At 38.7% G+C, this 19,161-nt stretch overlaps 1 protein-coding gene across 7 annotated transcripts in view; it reads left to right on the forward strand.

Annotated features, from left to right (window-relative positions):
• hdac7a (histone deacetylase 7a) overlaps positions 1–19,161 on the forward strand; it is an 82,802-nt gene that overhangs the window by 13,345 nt on the left and 50,296 nt on the right. For 3 of the 7 annotated variants that reach the window (XM_036212946.1, XM_036212948.1, XM_036212950.1), the window contains exons 1-2: positions 9,881–10,249; positions 12,398–12,462. The gene's annotated coding sequence lies outside the window, so the exon portion shown is untranslated. Of the gene's footprint in view, positions 1–4,458; positions 4,972–9,880; positions 10,250–12,397; positions 12,463–19,161 lie in introns of those variants that run through there. The other 4 variants (XM_036212949.1, XM_036212952.1, XM_036212953.1 and 1 more) reach the window with 3 other exon arrangements.

Consider the following 19,161-nt stretch of genomic DNA (forward strand, 5'->3'; position numbering starts at 1 on the left):
TGGATGGTTGGATGGATGGATGGATGGATGGATGGATGGGTAGTTGGTTGGTTGATCTGGTTTATTTCATCTATATATTCTGGACAATACAGGAAAAAAAAAACAGATTTTTCAAACTAAATAAATGAAATAGAGAGTAAAAACAATCAAACAAAGACACACATTTGATTCTTTAAACATTGTAATTATTAGCTAAAGTCAAGTGGAGTTTGATTATGGGTGACATATAAAGAAACAAAAGCTCAAAACTTCATTTCTGAGTATTTTTACTCTTTGTAAATCAGGAGCAAATGATCTCGTCCACAACTTAAAAGTGAATTTTAATGACCTCCTGCTGCCACTCTGCAGAAACTATGTCCAAGAAAACAATATATTTTTTTTCTTTAGCTAAACATGGTGCAATCATAATTAAATGACCACTAGATGAAGAGATGATCAGAGTGGGACACAATCTTTATTTTTTTCTATTTGCTTTTTATCAGGTGAAGCTGTCAGTGCAGTTTTGTTCTTGTTTCAGCGTTTTCTGAAAATGATCCAAATTTTCTGCTTTGAAAGTTTCTCTTTGAATAACTCACATGTGTAATCTGCAGCCGTGACCCTTATGCTACAGAATTACCTGTGAGATTACTGTCTGTCCGCAGTAACCATGTAAGCCACTGGAAAAAGAAAAAGGTCTTGGGCCTTTTTCCGCTCTAACAGCGTTCAGTGATGACTGCACACATGACACAGTTGCTCTGCTGTGGAAAAGGTCTGTCAGCATCATTGTGTGTCTGTGGACGCTCGTGTCACCCAGGCCGTCGGGGCGGCTCATCTTTTCACAGAGTCACACGGCGAGCGGAGGGTTCGAGCACGCTCGTGTGTCTCTAGAGAATGCAAAATCTGCTCGGGAATGTGTGACTGTTTCTGGTTTTCATTTGTGACTGCTCTGTGGGTGCAGTTGAGTTTAAATTAGAATGTGCCAGGCAGGCGGATGACTTCAGCAGTTAAATGAGTCGTTCATCGTATGTAAAGCAAGAACAACTGTCACTGATACTGAAAAACAGTTGAGGGTTCCACTTTCCAGCCTGAGCTGTCAGACACTCCTCAGAACAGCAAACTGTCTGTCATCTGTGCTTATAATGCAATCAAATGAAACATGAGAAAAATTCTATTTGTTCCATTATTATTAAACCAAGTTCACAGTAATGACCTTGAACTTTATGGGCTCTACATAAAACGTTTTGGCTCTTTTTACATCTTTGATGAAGACAATTTCTATTCATTTTTGCTGATTTTTATTTAGTTTAAGTGAAAGAAGAAAATATGTATTTATTTTTAAGATGCAGAAATTGCCTTAATTTAGACAAATAACTTTGTAAAACAGATTGATTGTTTTCTTTTTTACAAACTTTATTTTAAACTATCAATATTATTTTATTTAGACAGATATTTCTGGGTTTGTCATTGAAAACTCTGTCATTCAAGTTATTTTATTAAAGATTTGGATGTTCAGGGGAAAATAGACTAATAAAAATAGAAAATAGACAGGTGAATCTAGACAAGATTTAAGTCTGAAGCACCCTCTAAGACAGATCACGTGTCAAAGTCAAGGCCCAGGGGCCGGATCCGGCCCTCCAGGTAATTCTATCCGGCCCTCCAGATCATTTTATTTTATTGTTATTAATGACCTGATGTTATCTTGAACTCATTTCTACCTTGTATAATTTTGACAAAATGTATTTTTATGGAGAGTAAAATATTGAAAGTTATTTAAGGTTTAAGATGATTAATTCTGTTAAAATTTTTTACAGTTTTAAAGTTTTTAAATTAGGATTCTGCTAGCTTTTTAACTATTTTGGAGATTATTTAATCTTTCAGCTGTTTTGGCTAACCTAAGGTTTTTATTTATTTTAAATTCATTCAATAATTTATTTTGTAATTTTTTAGGCTAATTTGGCATTTAGCTAATATTTTAGCTGGCTATCAGCTTTAGCATTTTTAGTTATAAGCTATCAGCGATTTTAGTTATCAATTTCAGCATCTTCATCTCAGCACTAGCATCTTCAGTGGCCAAATTCAGCGTACAGCATTCACACTAGGATTATCACAGATAATGCTATAAATCTAGTTCATAATTATGTTAAAAAGTTGAGGTTTTACAGTTTTAAAAATGTAGTTTTAGAGTGTTCAATAAATGTTTCTACTGTTCTGCCCGCGACCTAAGGTGTGTTTTGGGTTTTGGCCCGTTGTGCGATTGAGTTTGACACTCCTGATTAGATGAACCTTTATAGTACGATCATTTTTTGTTCTATCATCAAGGTGTTCCCTTTAGTCTTTTAACTTTGACTATGTCGTTTACAGCCAAAATAAAAAATCTGTCTGCAGTTTCTGCAAACCAGCATGAGTTCATCAGTCCTCTGATTTGTGGGTGGTACCTTTTGCGTAAAACAAACCCCGCCCCCTTTCCCCATTGCAGAGCAGAGCAGGAGCTTGTGGCCCCGCCCATCATTTTTTTTTCTTTTTTTTTATTGTGTGCCTCAGAACTATTTGAATAAAGAAATAATCTGTAATGCAGTTTTAAGCTTGATTTTCTTTATACATTTTCTCTATCATCAGAATGTTGACATTCTGGAGTGGTTGCCTGTTAATGATGTTATTCTTAGGTGTTGTTGCTTTTTGCAGCCTTTTTGCTGAGTTTTTCCGTTTTGTTGCCATGTTGGATGATGAGATGGAACCTGCAGAATTCCCTTTTTAGGTCATCAGGTCAAAAGCTGTCCCAAATGTAGGAGTGTTGTGAAAAAAAAAGGTCAGAAGAGGAAAAAAAATCATTTTTGTTCCATGTTAGAATCAAAAACTGGGCTGACATTTGGCAGAAACATCTGGATCAAAACCTTTGGACAAATGTCTTGTGGACTGATGAGACAGAAGATGAATGTTCTGGAAGGAGGTGGTCCCGCTCCATCTGGGCTCAAACTAACAGGCTTTCAGAAAAATGGACATCCTAGCAACAGAGTGACAAAAACATTCACAAAATCCCAGAAATTCTTTTTCCTGGAATGTCTAACTTTATTGCAGCTTTGAAATTTCCTGCTGTGACTTTCCCATTATGCACTTTAAAACTGCATCCACACCCACTGTCAAAGCAAAAACGGGCACAAACGTGCACGCAGCATGCATGGATGTTATTTACCAAAATAAAAGCATACATATTTGTACCTTTATTTTCTTCTATATTTGCTAACATTTTATCTGTTTTTTTCCGGTTTATTCCGCTCATGAAAGACATGTTGGGTCATTTCCTTAATGTTCCCCCACCCTCCTGATATTATTTATCATTCAAACCTCTTTTTTCTCTTTCTGCTTTTCCTCCTCCCTGTCCTCCTGTTTCTCCCCCTCTCCTCTGCTCCTTCCTTTTTCTTCTGGCAGCATTCTTCACATTCTTCTTGGCTTCTTGAGGGGAAGGGCCCCGCTGGCAGACCCAGGCAAAACATTATTACAACGCTCTCAGCCTCTCAGCCTCACTCTCTGTTTCTCTCATCGTCTTCTTCACTTCTGTTACTTCTCTGCTCCTGTCCCAGAGCTGCCCGAGCTTCATTTATTCCTTCTTCCTTCCTGAAGCTTCATTTCTTCTCTGCTTCCTCCCTAAAGCTTCATTTATTTTATTTGCTTCCTTCCTTACGTTTCATTTTGCCTTTGCTTCTGTCTTAAAGCTTCAATTCTTCTCTACTTCTGTCCTGAAGCCTTGCTTCTTCTCTGCTTCCTTTCTAAGAATTTACTTCTTCTTTGCTTCTGCCCTAAAGCTTTGTTTATTCATTTGTCTGCCCTAAAGCTTCATTTCTTCTCTGCTTCCTCCCTAAATCTTCATTTTTTTTATTTGCTTCCTTCCTTACGTTTCATTTCTTCTTCACTTCTGTTTTAAAGCTTAATTTCTTCTTTCATTATCCCTAAGGCTTTATTTCTTTTCTTTGCTTAAGTTGAATTTCTTCTTGTGCTTCATGTCTTCTCTTCTTTCTGTGGTGTCTTTCCTCTTTAAATGCATTCATTTGGATCTCTGTTTCCCATAATCTAAGAAAAACGAGAGTCGTATTCTTATATGTTCAGGTTCATCCTTCTGGCTGAGTGCAGATTTTTTATTTATTTGTTTGATTGGGTCGCTGCCCACAGGGTAAATAAAGCATGAAAATAAAAAACCTTCCTTCTTGTCTGGACTTCATTCTGACCTTTGTTTCATTGAGAACTTTAATTCAGTTTTGCACCTTTTTTTCGTCTTAAGTGCAATCAGTTCTGTCAGTTTTTGTCGCAGCAGCACATCTTCAGAGGTGGGCGGAAGCTTTTGTAGCACAGCTGACCACATCCTGCCCAGTAGAGTTCTGATAAAAAGCACTGGTACGTCATTTCAGTCGAAGTTACATCTGAAGGATGATTTTCTTTCTAAAAAGTTATTTTGTTCTCAGCATTTTTTCCCCACTCAGGCTGTGATTGATTTACAGTTTTCATTTAAAAAAAGCTGTTGTGGTTTTTGTTATTTGAGCTGCTTTTTCCTTATTTAGACGTGAAGCTGCTCGTGCACGTGAGGCTTTTGATCATGTTTCAGGAATCTTTTCATCCCAGAGGAATCCAAACAAATACAGGATAAGCTTCATGAAAGGAAAAGATGCTGTTTGTGTATAAAGAGCAGCTGACCAGAGCTGGCTGTGTGCAGACGTGAACGTATTCCTCCGTCCCTGTGGGTGGCTGCCTGCTGCTCTGCTTTTCTGTCAAGCTGTGGTTTTGTTATTTTCGGCTTGAAACCGGATGTGATTCAGACTGCATGGTAGATTGTGTAATTGAATGGACTAACCACACTCACACACACACACATGTCACACATTTCTGCTGAGGCCCAAGAACACACGAGGCTCTCTTGTAAAGTGATGTGTGGCTCTGAACGCCCACACACTGAGGGTTTCTGGGAACGGTGCTGGGTTCCCCCAATCAAAGACTCTCTGGAGGGTAAGCAAAGCGGACGACCGAGCAGCATCAGCGGTAGACAGACGTGCACTTCTTGGTTTCAATATTGGTCTGAAACATCGGTTGTCGATCGGGCTGAGATCGGAAAAAAGGATAAAACGCAGTCAGAGCTCTGTGGAAACTGAAGGACGGTTAGAGGGGGGGGAGATGCTGAAAGTGCAGCTGAAACTTGCAATAAATGTCAGTTTCTCACTGACAGAAAATAAATAAAAACAGAACCAGAGTGAGATCACATCCTCACTAGAGCAGCAATAAGAGGTAGCCTAAAAATAGGAAAAGAACACTAATCTGAAAAGGAAAATAGCAAGAAAGTAGTAAAATTAACATTTGTTTTTAAATAACAGGGCATCTATTAAATATCAAAATCTGAAAACAAAGAGTTCGACTCAAGCATTCAAAAAATGGAAAATAAGCTAAAAAAAGTTAATAAAAGTACTTCAAACTAAACGCTATACAGCCTGATATGTTTTTTTTTTTGCCAGTTCGAAGGCAGGAGGGTCAAACCCAATCACCAGGAGGCCAAAATCCAAAACACACCTTAGATAGAGGACCAAACAAGATAAACATTTATTGAAAACTATAACTACATTTTTAAAACTTTATAACCAAAAGTTTTTAACATAATTATGAGCTAGATATGTAGCATCACCTGCAATAATGCTAGTGGGAATGTTTTAAGCTGAATTTGGCCGCTGAAGATGCTTAAATTGATAGCTAAAAATGCTGAAGCTGATAGCTGAAAATGCTAAAGCTGATAGTCAGCTATAATATTGGCCAAAATAGCTTACAAAAGTTAAAAAAAAGAAAAATGTAGGTTAGCCAAAACAGCTAGAATGTAGCTGAAAAAATAGCTGAACTCCAAAATCACCTAAAAAAAATCTTACTAAATACCAAAATAGTCCAAAAAGCTGCCAGAATGCCAATTTTCAAAACGTTCAAATTATGACCTTTTAATACAAATATGAATAATAAAAAGGTAGGAATATTATCCCAGAATAATCAACTTAAACCTGTAGTAAAACATAACATTCTTAAAGCATAAATCAAAGTGATCATTTCTCAACATTTATTAAAATAAAATCCTCAAAATTGTTTAAAAACTGGTGCTTCTAATTACCTTTAGAAAATAAAGACAATTTTAGCACTTAAAATGTAAATGAACTGGAATTTCTGCATTTTATTTGTGTCCATCAAATAAAAAAGTTTCTCATGAAAAATTGTTAAAAGATAGCTGTTTTTCTTAAATTTGATCAGCATCTTGTAGTGGTCTTACGGTTCTAGTTGGGTTCTAGTTCAAATGAGAGATTTAATGTGGCTAATCGGCCGTGTTTTGGAGTAATTATGTTCGTTAAAATTCATTAAGAGGTCTTGAGAAAAATTCTACAATCCAGCAATTTAAGCTTTTTTGAGTATTAAGTTATGTTTTTCTATTGTCAGGAGTTTGGAGCAAAATCATTTTGACTCTTTTTAACAATAATTTCCTTATTGCTAGCTCAGATGTTCTGACTTTGGCAAAAGCTTAAAAAGTTCAAATATTTCATTTTTTCTAAAATCGAGGTTTTAAATATTTGAAGGTAGTTTTCAGTGCAGATTTCAGCCTCAAATAATTGCAGAAAATGTTGGAGAAAATGATGAAAACGATGATGCAACTCCTGCATCTGCAGCTGCTCTGAGAAGACAGGAGTTGGCAGATGTTTGTCACGTATGTTCCAGGAGTAAGATGCAGCCGTGTTTCTACTAAAGTGTTTTTAGCTCTCGCTCTGACACAATGCTCCACTTCCTCACCGCAGGCTGGCTGGGGGGGCTCACTGTGGAGGGCGGGGGGTCTGACTGTGGCAGGTACAGAGTTGTACAACGAACAGAATGAACTGTCTTTGCTCTCTGCAGAGAGCACTCTGCTGTGGTCACGAACAAACCAGGCGGTAATTCATGCAGAAAAGAAACACTTTAGACCAGGGGTGTCGAACTCAATCACACAAGGGGGCTAAAATCCAAAACACACCTTATCACGGGCCGAACAGGATAAACATTTATTGATCACTCTAAAACTACATTTTATAAAACTTTAAAACTGTAGCTTTTTAACATAATTATGAACTAAATATATATCATTACCTGTGATAATTTTAGTGTGAATGCTGTAAGCTGAATTTGACCACTGAAGATGCTGAAAATGATAGCTAAAAATGCTGAAATTGATTGCTAAAAACAATGAAGCTGATATCTGAAAATGCTGAAAGTGATAACCAGATAAAATATTAGCTAAATGCCAAATTAGCCTAAAAAAAAAAAAAAAAGCTTAGGTTAGTCAAAACAGCTAGAATATAGCTGAAAAAAAATTATGAAACTTCAAAATTTCTTAAAAAACTGAAAAAGCCTAAATCAGCTAACACCTAGCAGGTAGCTGAAATATTAGTTTAACTTTAAAACAGCCTAAAAAACTTAAAAAGGAAAGCCTAAATGAGCCAAAACAGCTAGCATGTTGCTGAAATATTAGCGAAACTCCAAAACAGGCTAAAAAAGTCTTACTAAATGCCAAAATAGTCCAAAAAGCTAGCAGAATGCCAATTTTTAAAACTTTAAAACTTCAGGCTAACTTATGGATAAAAAAAGATAGGAATATTATTCCAGAATAAATCAACTTAAACCTTAAATAAGTTTCAATATTTTACTCTCCATAAAAATATATTCTGTCAAAATTATACAAGTTTGAAATGAGCACAAGATAACATCAGGCCATTAATAACAATAAAATAAAATGATCTGGAGGGCCGGATCCGGCCCCCAAGCATTGACTTTGACATATGACCCTTAACAGGATCTTTTTTTAAGGAGAAACTTCAAACTGACTAAAGAATAAGAGAGAAAATTGATCAATATTAGCAGTTTGGAGTCCAGAATTTAAGGTTTTTTCTGAGAATCTGGAGGAATTCTTGCAGCTCTTTTGGATTAGCATAGTTGTTGATTTGGCTTCGGAGAACATAAAGAGAATGTGCAAATGTGCATTTATAAGAAAAAAATACTTTAAATTTAAATGTGAAACCTGCAGCTTCATAGACACACCAGTGTTCTTCAGCAAAAAATGTTGCCTTCTGACCATGAATGAAATTTACTTCTATTTGAATAATTTGTGAATATTTCTACAGAACTTCACATTTCCTTCACTTTAGTGAAATGTTTTCAATTAAAAAGAAACTGTAGTTGAAGCAGCAGCTTCTCCCAATGAAGTGTAAGAGTAGATGTTAATAAATAAAAATGTTTACAGTTGCTCTGATGAGGACGATCATACATGGATTTTAAAACCTGCTCTCTTTTTCTGTTCTTGAATTCTTAAAAATTCATGTAAATTTCCGCCCTGAATATTTGAGCTGCACTTCATCCTTAAATTAGGTGAATCTGAAAAGCAGAAGTGTGTAAAAGAGTTTGCACAATCAGCTGAGTGATTCATGAGATTGTTGCAGCCTGACAGAAACTATTCCAGCCATTTCCCCGTGAAGGTCCTTTCAGATGAATGTGTGTGTTTTTTTCTTTTCTTTTTCCTCTCTCAGGGACCTAAAAATACAGTTCAGGTTTCCTCCCTGAATCTTTTCCCAGCCTTTGTTCCCCGTCATGACATTCCTTCAGTGAAGTTTTCTGCACAAAAGAAGCCGTCCTGACTGTTCCACGTCACGGGGCTGCAGCGGGCGGGTTAAAAGCATCGATCCGCTGGTTAAGTGCACTGGTTGGCCTTACATAATTCTTTGTGGGGACCTTACATAAGACAAATGAAAGCTTAAGTTCCAAAACATGCAGAACAATAGAGACATGGTTTGCGTTGGCTCTGGTTTTACAAAGAAACACTTTAAATCAGGGGTGTCAAAATCAGTCGCACAAGGAGCCAAAATCCTAAACACACCTTAGGTCACGGACCAAACAGGATAAACATTTCTCTAAAACTACATTTTTAAGACTTTAAAATCTTAACTTTTTTTATAGCATTACCTGCAATGCTAGTGTGAATGCTGTAAGCTGAATTTGACCACTGAAGGTGCTAGTGCTGATAGCTGAAAATGCATAAATTGAAAATGCTGAAGCCGATAGGCAGCTAAAATATTAGCTAAATGCCAAATTTGCCGATAAAAAACAAAACAGAAAAAACTTTGGTTAGCCAAAACAGCTAGCACGTAGCTGAAAAAAAAATCTAATCTTCCAAATATTCTAAAAAAACTGGAAAAAGTCGAAATGAACCAAAACAGCTAGCGTGTAAATATTAGCCTAACTTTAAAACAGCCTAAAAAACTTAAAAAGAAAAGCCCAAATTATCCAAAACAGCTAGCATGTAGCTGAAATATTAGCTTAACTCCAAAATAGCCTAAAAAAATCTTAGTAAATGCCAAAATAATCCCAAAAGCTAGAAGAATGCCAATTTTTAAAGCTTCAAACCTGTATCTTTTTGACATAATACATTTGATCAAAATTAAATGAGCTAAAAATAAGTGTAAGATAACATCGGGCCATTAATAACAATAAAGTAAAATGATCTGGTGGGCCGGATAGGATTACCAGGAGGGCCGGATCTGGCCCCCGGGCCTTGACTTTGACACGTGCGTTAAGCAAATAAAAAAGTTGGAGCATCAAAGCAGAATCCGGTTGTTCTTAAATCAAATGAGATCATCACAAACTATCATATAAAAATAAAAAAATGAATGTTTAATCAGAAACTGCTCTGATCTATCCTGGAGTGTTGTTATTTTTCCTAATCAAAATAATGACATTGGATGAAGAGGGGATTAAACTTCCACCCCTCATCCCTCCGCTCCGCTGTTTTGACAGCAGGTGGAGCCAGCGCAGTTCCCCACAAACTCCTGCGCAGCGCAAACTGCGCCAGGAGAGCAGAGCTCCGTGCGCAAAGCCCGGCGCAGCGCGCGCGCAGCAACCGGGGAGGCCAGCCGGTGCAGGAAAACAATGGTCCCGCCGGTCCGTGTCGAGTCGGGGCTATTTTTGGTGGGACCCGCCTCGCCTGCTATTTCTGTCTGCAGGGGAGCGGAGGGGAGGGCGCAGCGCGCGGAGGGGGCGGGCTTTCTTCTCTGCAACTTGCGTCCGTGAAGTGACTCCTTTCAGTTCCTCCTCTTGCGTTCGGGCTCCACTGACATCCGCGGAGCTCCCATCACCCCCGTTCACGCTTCCCGCCTCCCCCGGACTCTGTCGGACCGCGCGCCTCCGCCGCAGCTCGGCTGGATTATCCCCCGGCGGTCGGAGCCTCTCTGGGCCGTCATCCACGGTAGGACGCGGCGGGTGGAGGGAGTTCAGTGGAGGCGGACGCACTTCTTAAAACTTCAGCTCTTTGTTTAGGGGGGGGGGAGCAGCAGATGTGGGGCTTGATACCTGCGCAGGTGTTTGCTGCCCAACGCGCGCGCGCGCTCCAACATTTATCCTAACAAAAAGGATCATTCATAGATTTGTTTGTTTGTTAGTCTGACAAGACAATTTCCATCGGTTTCCATCAGCAAAAACAAAACTCAAAAGATGGTCTCCATAATATGACAAAAGTACCTTCGACGTGTACTACAAGTACTCAATCTATACTTAAAGTACTTTGGAGTTTACTTTTGTGTTTACTATATGTTTTTTTTATACTTAAAATGTTCCAATTTAATCTGAAATAGTTCTCGGATACTTTATGCTACACCAGTCCTGCAACCTTCAACACTTAGAGCCATTTAGGTCTATTTCGTATCCAGACGGAACAACAAAAGTCTCCTTTAAGAAAAAAGACGCTATAGGTTTTTATGCTACTGCAACTGCTATGATAAACATCGTTTTTCTGTTAACTTAAGCATAAATATAAAGAAAAATATAGAGGGTTTTTAAAAAAATGAACCGGTTTACAGCTTTTGTCAGAGGTTTGTATGACATCCTTTCAAAATAAAAGACACCCTGTACCATATTTGATCTTAATGCAGCAAATGTATGTTGTGTTATGTCAGCAGTGAAAAAAACAAATTTTATTTTACTATTGTTGGTGCATCTTGCCAGCAATTCACAATCCGAACTGAGAGACCCATAGTGTATTTTTAGACGTGAGGAACACTTAAATCCTTTAATTTTTCAGCTACAGGAAATGTGTCTTATAATCTGTATGAATTCTGGCCATACACTAATTGATTTTTGGGGGTAAAATGGTCTGAAAAATCTGTCAAAATGTTTTAGTGCGACTTTGATAAAGCTGCATCGTTATTTTATTTAAAAATAGAAAATAATTGTGATTTTTCTTTAACCATGAGAGTCACAGTGGAGGGATGAAGGAGCCACAGGTGGCAGACGCCTGTACTACACTAACATAGTGTCAAAGTCAAGGCCCGGGGGCCGGATCTGGTATTACTGACCCGATGTTATCTTGCGCTTTTTTCCAACTTGCATAATTTTGACAAAATATATTTTTATGGAGAATAAAATATTGAAAGTTATTTAAGGTTTAATTTGATTTATTCTGGAATAATATTCCTGCCTTTTTATTATTCATAATTATGTTAAAAAGATACAGTTTTTAGTTTTAAAAATGGGCATTCTGATACCTTTTTGGACTACTTTGAAATTTACTGAGATTCTCTTGGTCTATTTTGGAGTTTAGCTATTTTTTCAGCTACATGCTAACTATTTTGGCTAATTTAGTTTTTTTCTATAGTTTTTTAGGCTATTTTGGAGTTTAGCCAATATTTCAGCAATATCCTAGCTGTTTTGACTAATTTAGGCGTTTTTAAAAAACATTTTAGGCTATTTTGAAGTTTAGCTAATATTCCATCGACATGCTAGCTGCTTTGGCTAACCTAGGTTTTTTGTTTTTTAGGCTAATTTAGCATTTAGCTAATATTTTAGCTGGCCATCAGCTTCAGTGTTTTTAGCTATCAGCTTCAGCATCTTCAGCAGCCAAATTCATCTTACTGCATTCACACTAGCATTATCACAGGCAATGCTATCTATCTAATTGATAATTATGTCAAAAAGTTACGTTTTTAAAGTTTTAAAAATATCATTTTAGAGTGTTCAATAAATGTGTATTCTGTTCGGCCCCGATCTGAGGTGTCTTTAGGATCTTGGCCCCCTGTGCGATTGAGTTTGACACACCTGCTCTGTAGGTTATACTTAATAAGAAACTCCGTGTACTTATTGGGGTCATGTTGGTCTGCATATGTGGTTCTAGAGTTTAGGAAGGTATCTGCCGCAGGAAGCAGCTCCTCCAACATGTGGCTCCTTTGTGTGGTCTCCATCTGTCTGGGTCAGATGTTGGGCCTCCATCACATGCTGCTGGCATCAGGTGGTCCGAAGTCAGGCGAACCTCTAAGGACTTTTCAGTCATCTTTGGACTGAAATATCTGCAGGATTCCCTCTGAGCATCTGAACTGAAAAGTGTTTGTGTTTGTTTCTGCAGATGGAGTCAGGCCCTGTGGGAGCTGCGTAAAAACAGACGGGACACCGTTCTTCAAACAGTGACAGGTTAGCCTTTTAACCTCTATGGAAAACACGCTAAGTAATTAGGGAGTCTGACTTAATAAGTGGTTGTGTTGTGGGCTGCTGAAGGTTTGTTTAAAGCCCTCCGAGGAAGGCCACAGCCTTCGGCAACGAAGTGGAAAAATGTTGCCGGTCTTCGGCGCAGCCCTCAGGACTTAATGTCGTCTTCCTCGCTGACTTCTCTTTTTCCAGTTCTCGCTCACGTCTTTCACAGTTTGGGTGACAGTATGTTTTCCAGTGCGGCACACGGCATGACCTCAGCTCTTAGAGTCTGTGGGAACGGCGGCAGAGCCCCGAACAGGTGTAGGTCTGGTTGGCGTGTGCAGGTTCAGATCCCAGCTTTGCCACAGGCCACGCAGAATCAGACCTACCAATACGTGTGAAAGTTAAAATAACCTCAAGTGGTATTTCATGTTTAGCACTGCTGTGGGTCTGCTGGTTTTGCAGGTTGACTCTAAATTAGTCTACACACCATGTGCGAAGATAGAAATGGTTAATTTATAAACACAGTTACTTCCTTTAGTTTCAAAATAAACTTCAGCTCAAATGAATAAGCTGCTTTATAAAACAATGAATTCTGATGAATTTGTGGTCTGAAATGTGATCTTACAGCTGCTATGAATCACATGGAGAACCCACATCTGAAGTATCAGTTCTATTAGAAGCATCATAAATAACTTAGATGATAAGTATCAGGTTTTTGTTTTGACATTTTTTGTTGCATAAGCAAAAACCAGAGGTGGGACCAAGTCATTGTTTTGCAAGTCCGAGTCAAGTCCCAAGTCTTTGTCCTCAAGTCCGAGTCAAGTCCCAAGTCCCTAAAATAGAAGACAAGTGTTCCACTGAACCACAATGTGATTTTCTTTAGCAGCAGAATCTCGTCTCAGTTAGAGTAACTGTCAATGAAGAGTGGTGCTGCTCGGTGACTCGGTAACTCCAGATTAGCTTTCTGTGGCGGGAAACCTGCCTGTGTGATCCGGGATCTGGCTGTGTTGGATTACAGCGCCTGACTCTGAATGGGAGGCGGTTCCGGCAGTGCCAGGCTCTGCTGATCGTGCTGTTTATTGTGTGGAAAAAGGCGGTGAGGTCATGGCGGCAGAGTCCGGTTACACGTGGAGGCAGGTCTCACCTGCGTCTTTCTCTGGAATCGGCGCTCCTCGTCTCCCTCTCGCCCTCAGACGCATCTCCACCACAACTCTGATGCGGCGGGGTGCTAACAGGCGAACATGCAGCATTCTGGGTCTGCTGGTGGTTTTATTCTGAGGATATCAAAAGCTGGGTCCATTTCTCTGTTACTTTAGGAAGTTATTTCATTTTTGGAGAAAAAAAACAAGGCGGACCTTTGTTAGTAACAATGAAGCTGTTGGTTTATGATCAAACCTCAGAATGTTGCAGCTTTTTTCCTGATGCACTTCTGTCCAAACATGTGAGCATATTAACCATCTTCTTCTCCATCTAGCAGCACATCTAGAAGTGCATTTTAGTGTGAGAGTAGAGTGAACAGATGAGACAAACCCAGCCAGAACCAAGCTTCTGCTTGATTCAGAAACTTGAACTTCTATCCTGTTAGACCTTTTATAAATATATTTATTTTTAAATCTTTTACTTGTTCCCAAATAACTTTTTCTCCTGTTGCTCAATATATGCATGGACAAATACATTTTCATTAATGAAAATTACTCGACTTTTTCACCCTTGTTGCAGAATTCTAAGATTCTATTTGTTCGTTTAAGACCGCTGTTTTGTTTTTAGAAACTATTTTTTGCCTTTGGCCGACAGTAGGTGGGATACGCGTCAGGAACTTTGTGACCGCGAAATGGATTATAATTGTGGATGAATGGAGGAAACAGTTTTGCTAAAATGATAAACTAATTTTTAGAGGAGGCTTGTGATAAAAACACAATTTTTTGCGTCAGTTTTTGATGCATGAAATGCAGATTTTGCTTTCAAAGGCCTCGAGGAAAAAGTTTCCTCAAATCTGGTGGGATGTGATGTCTAATACCAAACTGAAGCAGCTGATTTAGCTGCCACAGAGATTGTTTGTCTGCATCTGCAGGAAACTTAAACATTTTATAGAAAAAAAACAGGGAAGGTAAGAAACTTGCAGCTTTTAAAGGAGTTGATTTGACAGCAGAAGTCATTTTAAGTTAAAAAACTCTTTCGTTTGTTGTGGAGCTGCAGGACTAAATTTTCTTTTGCTGCTTCGTTCTCAGCCTGAATAATAATAATAAAAAATACCTTCAGTGTTCCAAACAAAGACAAGAGTTTTCATCACATATTCTTCCACCTATTTCTGCTCGATGGTGACGGTCCTGATCAGCTGTGGCGTCATTAAGCCAAATGGGCAGTTTTTGTAGAAAAGATGAGTACGTTTCTCAACTCCTTCCACACCAAAGCTTTATCATTTGGAAAACTTCTTAAGAATGAAACAACTTTTTAAAAACCCCTTGTGCCGGTGATCTCTTACATAATCTTTGAGATTTTCCTCTCTTTGTCCTTCCTTTGTTTTGCGTTCTTTGGTTCGCAGAGCAGTGAAAACAATAGATAAAAGGTATGACTGTAAAAGTGTCAGCGTAGATCTCTTATCATCTTCCTGGTTGTGGTTTCAATGCTGAGGTCAGCTGATCGTCGTTGGAAACGTAGATTGGAAAAGAAACCAGTTTGTAGACTGCAGGAAAGGTTAAAAAGGAACACTTTAAATGGATTTGTTGGATCTTAAGCAACACAATTTGGTGACTCTTAACGTGAGTTTTACGAGTGTTTTCCTGCCTGGTTCTTGTTCAGCGAACGTCTTTTGTTACCAAACAGGATAAGGTTCATAAATACCTGCAGCACCCCGCTTGTCTTTAAAGTCCCCCTCCGATGAAAATCCTGTTTTTAGAGTTTCTAACATGTCTGTGTGTCATTTTTCTTTTGAAAGAGAACAAACGTTATCAGAAATCATTTAGTTTTCACATTTCCGAGTATTTCTCCTTTTAAATCAACCAAACTGTCTTGGACAGACTCTGTTTGAATGAATGATCTTCTTTCCATCAACAGCTCTGCTGCACATGCACTAAACCCTCATCTGTTCCTAGTGTCTAGTTCAGGTTCTGGAGAAGAGAAGATGGTATCTTCACATTGACTGCAGTCAAATGAGCCGCCGTTCACATTTCTGTGGTCAAATCAGCATCACTGGATTTTTGGTGTGAGTTTCATCCAATACTTACGGTAGCAGGACTGAGAACGCTGGAAAATCTCCACCAGACTCCACGGAGCTTCTTGATGTGACCACGGAAATGTGAACGGCGGCTCATTTGACCGCAGTTGGAAAGGATTGTAAATCAATGAAAGAGCATTTTGATGTTAGCTTTGATTATTTTATCAAGAACTCTGAGAAACCAATGATTGAATGTATTGATCACAGTCAATAAACATTGGAGAATTAGCTAAAAGAGTCTTTGGTGAACTGGAAGGAGAAAGAATCAGGATTTTGGAGGAAGTTCTGTCCATGAAGATCTTCACTTCCTCGTCCCAGCTGACATCCGGATCAGAACCATACAACCAATACCCATATTGATGGATATTTTTATGCAGCAGATTTATGCTTGTGAGACACAGAGCTATCATAATCAAATGGGGGGATCAGGGGGTAAAACTCCTAAAAGCCACGCCCCCTCAGAGGAGATTTTGTAAATGGCTTTTTCAGACATTTAGGTTGTGGAATTTTGAATAAAACTTCATAATCATGATTAAAACACTACTGTGAACAGTTTTTTCTATTAAAAAAAATTCTTAGGGGAACTTTTTTGTTTTTGTGAACGTTTTTGAGTAACTGTGGAGCTGATTGATGCCCAGCAGTTACAGTTCTGCTAGTAATGCTAGTAATCGTAGACCGCATTGAAGAAGGAGTCGGCTATTTTTGCCCCGCTGAACAAATGGCTCAATTGTCCTGCCTCTAGGTGCATGAAATCACTTGATATGTCAGGGGTAATGTTATATAATACTCTCAAAGGGGCCCCACAGGGCTCTTTGTGTGTGTTGTAGTCTGCTTTCTTTCTGTTGTGTGTTTTGCTCTTTTTTCTGTGACGCTCCTTCGCCGTCTGACGGTGTAAATGGGATGCGGTGTGGTTGGAGGTAACTCTGTCCGTAACGTTTTATTAGTGTGTCAAATCAATTTATGTTGCATTAACCTTTTAAGCTAGCAGCTTCTCGCTGTGGTCAGCTGGGAAACCGGCCTGTTATTGGCCTCCAGCTGGAGACCCCCCCCAACACCACCAGTCTGAAAACGTCTCCTTTTCCTCCTCCTGCTATAATCCCACAGAAATGTGCAGAAGTGGACGGGATTATGACCGTGGGGTTTGAGATTTGTGTTTTCTGGGAGTTCTCAGTTGCCCCTCGCCCTCTTCTTCATGTTTGTCCTCCTGTGAGACGAGTTTAACCTTTCTTTTGTTCAAGTAAATGAGTTTTTTTCAGTTTCATGAATGAAACTGAAGCTCTGACTCTGGTTTTTGCTTTAGCTAGTGGTTGAAGGTTTGAAGGTCGTCCTGATTCTGTCAGAATCTCCTCCAGCGGAGATGGACGCATCCATCTTTCTGGGCTTAATTGCAGCTTTTGCTAAAGAGCTCCTCATTGTGTTCTGATATTGTTGGAGGTGAAGTGCAGCACAGAGCGGTGACTCAGCTCGCATTCATCCACATCACTGGGGGGACTGACACCGACCTCGGATCGGATGGCTTGTTGTGGGCGAGGATGTAACCGGATCCTCCGTCGACTGGCTAGACTCCCAGCTTCACGTGTGCTTGTGTGTGCGCGTGATTAATTGTCTGGACTTACGCTCACAGCTTCAGGCTCATTTCAACAGCTCAGTGTTGTGGGGGAGGAGAGCAACATAATACAAGTTTATTTAATTGGAGTCTGCAATCTGTGTATCATTCACTTTTCAAATTAAAATCAAAAACCATAAAACAAAAAACGATTCATTTTTGAACATAATATCAGAAAATGAAAAGAAAAAAAAATATTTTTTTGTTTTTCAACTTAACCCATAAAGACCCAGACTCATTTTCCATAAAATAAAATTATATGGAATACACCACAAACCAAGTAGACCACTAATGGGGTGTCAAACTCAATCGCACAAGGTCGCTGACCGAACAGAATAAACATTTATTGAACACTTTAAACTACATTTTTAAAACTTTAAATGCATTATTTTTTAACGTAATTATGAACTAGATATATAGCATAACCTGCTATAATGCTAGTGTGAATGCTGGAAGCTGCATTTGGCTGATGAAGATGACAATGCTGATAGCTGAAGATTCTGAAATTGGTAGCTAAAATGCTGAAGCTGAAAACACTGAAGCTGATAGCCAACTAAAATATTAGCTATATGCCAAATTAGCCTAAAAAACAAAATAAATAAATAATTAATTAAAACTTATTTTTTCTTTCAATAAATATTGAGTTTGAAACGCAAAAGTTTTCACATGCGTTGTGTCTCGTCTTATCTTTGATTTTGTGTTAAAAATGTTCTCCTGAGACTGTAGTAGAATTGCAAACCAACAGAGTTGATGCAAAGTCCCCCTCGGCCTCAAAGCAAGGCAGAGACACCTGATAGGATAGAATCTAGACCAATCAGCAGGCTGTTTGGGGGGGCTCAAACTTAAGGCTGAAATGAAACTTGTGAACACAAAATCAAGGATAGGGCGAAAGCGAGATGAGGCTCTACGGATCTAAAAACGTTTGTGCTGCAATTGCAGAAATATATTTTTTGAAAGCAAAAAAAAAGTTTGCAGACATAAAATACTTTTAAAACAAAAAAAATTTTTGAAAGCAAATACAAAAGTTTTTTTTTCCAATTAATATTATTTTTTCTTAACATTTTAGATTTTGTTTGCAATTTAGAAAATGTTGATCTGTTTTTTGAACTGTGACCTGTGCTTGCTACATGGTGGTACAAAATCCAAAAATGGATAATCTGTTGTGATTTTGATTGTCAGAAATACACTTTGATAATTTATGACACATAAAAGAGCAATTAAACTACTGACACCAGTTTGGAGTTTTGAAGTCTCCACAAATTGTTTATTAGTTTTCACTTTCAGAAACAAGTGCAAAATAGAGAAAAAAAGGGGAAAGTAATCAACCAGACGACATAAACCATTTAACCCTTGTGCTCTCCTATGGGTCCAGATGACCACACTTGTAAACATGCCTAGGATAGAAGGGTTACAAAGTAAAAAGCAACAAAAACAGTGTAGGACTGCAATAATATCCTGTTTTACCCTCCCCAGTGAAGTGGGACCACAACCGCCCCCAAACTGCAACAGCACAGACGAACGAAAACTCCTGTAAAAATCCTTTTAACTCTCGACTTTCAGAGTCAGGATTTCTTTAATCCACAGTGTCTTGGATTAAAGAAATTTGCATCCTAGTTACTCCGCGGAGTAAGCCTTACCTTGTTTCCCATCATCCCTTTGTCTACACTCTCCAGTGAGCTTACAGTCCCTCACACTCCCAACCTAACATTACCGGAGCAACAGAAATACTGAGCAATATCAGAGCTATCTGGTTGTACAGCTCTGATCCAGATTCCAGCTCAGAGAGGAAAACAAAGACGTTCATGGATCTATTTGTCTGCAAGTGGATGATCAGAATGGAGCAGAGCAGGAAGCTTGAGGCCACGCCTTCTTAAGCCTT

This window comes from Oryzias melastigma, linkage group LG7 (assembly GCF_002922805.2).
Source record: "Oryzias melastigma strain HK-1 linkage group LG7, ASM292280v2, whole genome shotgun sequence".
Lineage (NCBI taxonomy): Eukaryota > Metazoa > Chordata > Actinopteri > Beloniformes > Adrianichthyidae > Oryzias > Oryzias melastigma.